Source organism: Centruroides sculpturatus, unplaced genomic scaffold (assembly GCF_000671375.1).
Source record: "Centruroides sculpturatus isolate CEXI.00-Female unplaced genomic scaffold, Cexi_2.0 scaffold1581, whole genome shotgun sequence".
NCBI classification, from domain to species: domain Eukaryota; kingdom Metazoa; phylum Arthropoda; class Arachnida; order Scorpiones; family Buthidae; genus Centruroides; species Centruroides sculpturatus.
The window spans coordinates 163,035-167,179 of NW_019385787.1; the positions used below are offsets into that span (position 1 = coordinate 163,035).

A 4,145-nucleotide genomic window follows, 5' to 3' on the forward strand; every position below is an offset into this window, starting at 1 on the left:
TTGTCATGTAATAAATAATAAATATATAACAGAAATTTATTAGTTTTTATTACTAGCATTGTACGTAACATTCTAACAAAAATACCAAAATGTAAAATTGGCCGATTATCGAAACCGATTAATCGGTGGGAATGGTCGATACCGATTAATCGGCTAAGTGGCCGATACGGCCGATTACCGATTACTTACCAATTAATCGGTGCATCCTTAGTCATTAATTTAAAATAATTCTTTGTTTTATTAACACATACTGATTCCTAAATATCCTTATACAGTAATACCTTGGTTTTCATCAGCTTCGGTTATTGTCTGTTTTGGTTTTTGTCTATTTTTTTTGCAAAAAATTTGTCTTGGTTTTTGTTAGTCTCCTCAGATTTTGTTGGCATGCCCACGTCACTTCCTGCTAATTTTGCAAAAACATAGGATGACCCATGCGTTTTCCTGTTCAGTGTGTTGTTTGTTATTTCTCGTGTGAGCATTACTCTGTGCATCTAGCCCAGTGTTTCTCAACGGTGGCATTTTTCCATGTTGAGGGGGCGATTACTAACAATTTATATTTTGGGGGCAAAAAACAATTTTCTGGGCAATATAGTAAAACATTACATTAAGAATAATTAGATATTTTATTCGTTATATCGTACAATAATTAAACAAATGACGTTATACTAGTGACTATTCTATTCAATGCAGTACGCATTTGGCGTTAGTCTTGGTCCTCGGAATCGAAATTTTGTAGTGAAGGGGGCGACAATTTGTTAGAGGTTGAGAAACACTGGTCTAGCCAAACAATTCCATTGCTTTCCTTTCCTTTTAGCTCCATCGTGGGACCAAAGAAAGTTTTCAGAGCCAGTAGTTCTTTGAATGCCATGCTAAATGTTCATTTATTGTTTACATTAGTCTTATATTCATTTTATATTAATTTCTTATTGTTTTTAGTATTACAACACTATATTCATTCTCTATAAAATGTATATTTGGTATGTATTTTGGAGTGTCTAGAATGAATTACAGTAGAGCATTATTTATCTGAAAGCCAGTCAACTGTTCCAGTCGGCAAATTTAAATTTCCACTAGTACTGTGGCGTTGCAACCTTTGGTTTTGTCTTGGGCTACTCCAATATTTTTTTTGTTGGTGTGTGTGTTTTAGTTGGCAGCACTGGCACTTTTGTGTGGTGTTTTTCTGAGTACTGTGTGTCGTGCTGAATTGAACGTTTTTGATATTAGATTAACTTCTAAAGTTTTTTTTATTTTTCAATATATTTATTTTGTTTGTATAAAATAAAGAAATAATTTTTAACGATACAATAGCCACGATTATTATTTTANGTATAAAATAAAGAAATAATTTTTAACGATACAATAGCCACGATTATTATTATAAAAATTTTCATTAGGCTTAACATTGATGGAAATTCAACGCGAAGCAACACACAATGGAGAAAAATTTCAACATGGGATAGGTTAATATATTTTTTTGTACGTAATCGGTTATCCAAAAAATAAGTTATCCGAACAACCCCAGTCTCCAATTGATTCGGATAAACGACGCTCTACTGTAATTGGATTTACATTGATTCATATGGAAATAATTGCCTCGGTTTTCGTCAGTTTCGGATTTTGCTAATTGTTTTCGGATGGATTATCAACGAAAACCAAGGTATCACTGTAAATATTAAATATAATGTAAACAAATACAATTTACATTGCAACTTAAAAATGAAGTAATACAGATTTATATATCATGTATGCATTAGCTAGTGATGGGATAATATCAAAATTTCTCTTGATTCTAATTCAGATTCTTTTGAATACTTTCCAAACTTTATTTTAGTTTAGAAAAATTAATGATTTACATTATGAGCATGGTACATTTATTAATTAATAAACATCAAGCTTAAAAATGGAAAATTATTGGGAAATTTAGAATCAATCTTTCTCTAAATTTCTGAAACATCAACAATGTTTCCAAACCTTATTTAAAGTTTGCATTCACTTTACATCTTGTTTACTTTGTGTTTAAGTTCAAATTACATTTGGTGACTGAATCAATGCTTATAAAAATAATCATTATAATTGTGTACATTGGTAATAGCAATGAAAAGAATGCTATTTTTGGCATTTAATTTGACTAAATTTTTTTATAAAGATTACATAAAGTACACATTAATTTCTTTGTTTTAAAATAAGGTTTAATTTATCAATAATAAAAACAGTAAATTACTAACAAGGCACTCGGCAGACTCGTGTGACCCATTCCGTTACTAACAAGGATACTTAGCTAGGATAATTCTTGGGGAAATTTAATACTGTAGAAAAATTTAAAAGAAAAAGACAATTTACATTCAAAAATAGTTTTTATTATAAAACAGACTGATATATCATGTTTTGAGTTTTTGGTAAGGCAATACAGTTTCATCAAACACTGCCCATCATATCAAAGGAAACAATGGCAGATGGACTTAAAGCTTGCTTGAAAATTTTATCTATCTGGAAACGTGCACAAACTGGAGTTGAAAAGCTTACAAAATAATGTATCTGCTGCTGTCACACTACAACTGCTTGCCTTGGTGACAGAACAGTATCGATTGAAAACAGGATTTGTCGTGTGACGTTAGCTAGGTATCAGTTTAAAACTTGATTTGTAATTACACTTAAAAATGTAATAATGATGTAAAATAATCAATAACATAACACCATTGAAAATCTGTATGTAGATAGTGATGTTTTCTGTCATCATATTGTGAACATGTTCAGTAATGCTCTAATACTACAGAATGTCACAATTTTGTTAGTTAGATATTTCGATTACCCTGTTGTTGACAGAGAAACAATTTTTTTTTTTTTCATTTTTGGTAAAAGGTAGTCGTTGACCTTCTGAATGAAAGGATGGTTTTTGGAAAATTTGATGTATTTTCTTGTACTGCCTTCAAATGCATAAAAACAGAGACAAACTTTCTTCTTTGTATAAACATGGATAATACAATACTATAAAAAGTTTTGTAACATTTTCATAACACAATTTCTACCAAGAATTGAGTTAATTTGAAAACGGTGGTTAGGAAAATTTTATTCGACAAGTGATGTCTCTATTTATTTCAAGCATAAAAATTAGAATAAACTGTATTTCTTAAAATATTAAACTGATATCTTGTTAAGTTATTAATATAATTCTTTTTTTTTAAAGAGAAACAAAGCAAGCGTATGACTTGTAGAAGGAAGTATAAAATACAAAGAAAAGTAAGTAATAAAATTTATGTAAAATAATTTTAATAGACAAAAATTTTGAAAATATAATGCTTTTATTTCTATAATAATTAAACCTTACATATTTTATTGTAATTTATGAATTAATATATTTCAAATGAACTTCTGTATATTGATTTAAAATTTTTATATTGAAGTTTATCATATGTACTTTTAATATGATCATTTTTATATCTGTAAGTATTAGCAATGTTATGGCCGAAGTTTTCATCTCTAAAACGTGAATGCTGAATGTCAAGTGCCGCTTACAAGATAGCGGCATTCAACGTTCAACTTTCATGTTTTAGAGGAGATGAAAGCTTCGGCAGCAACCTTGTTATTGTTAATATAACACATAATAACCATATAAATATTTGACTAATTGATACTGTACTGTCAAAAAATACTCCAATGAAGAATTTAATAACTTTAGTTAAAAATCTTTATGTTTTAGTTAAATATCTTTGAGAGTAATAATCTAAATGTATAAGAAAGAACAGATTTGTAAATTAAATATTTTCACACTATATCTTTTTAAACTAGTGCTGAATGCTGAATCCATTTTTTTATTTGTGTATTGGGTACAGAATAATTTTTGGGATCCAAAATGCTCCAAACATACACAAAATTTTCTCAAAAATTATTGTGCACACAATAAAACAACAATTTACAAATCAATTAATTATTATTACTATGTAGCTTGAAAATTCAAATTAAATCATACAAATAATTAAATAGACATACCATGTAATTTGCTGCACAACACTAAACTGATAAATTAATGCAAAAATTTTTAAAATTAAAAGTATGCTTTAATTTAAACATGTCTCATCGTCATAGGATATCGTCTCCAGTTATAAACTTGATGTGGTGTTGATTAATAAAAATAAAATTGAAGTTGG

The 4,145-nt window shown here is 28.5% G+C and overlaps 1 long non-coding RNA gene across 1 annotated transcript in view; it reads left to right on the forward strand.

The window, feature by feature from the left end:
* Positions 1-3,232, forward strand: part of LOC111642142 — a 9,881-nt gene extending 6,649 nt beyond the window's left edge. Inside the window, exon 3 of the long non-coding RNA XR_002759515.1 lies at positions 3,185-3,232. This is a non-coding gene — a long non-coding RNA (uncharacterized LOC111642142). The remainder of the gene's footprint in view (positions 1-3,184) is intronic.
* The last annotated feature ends 913 nt before the right edge of the window (positions 3,233-4,145 follow it).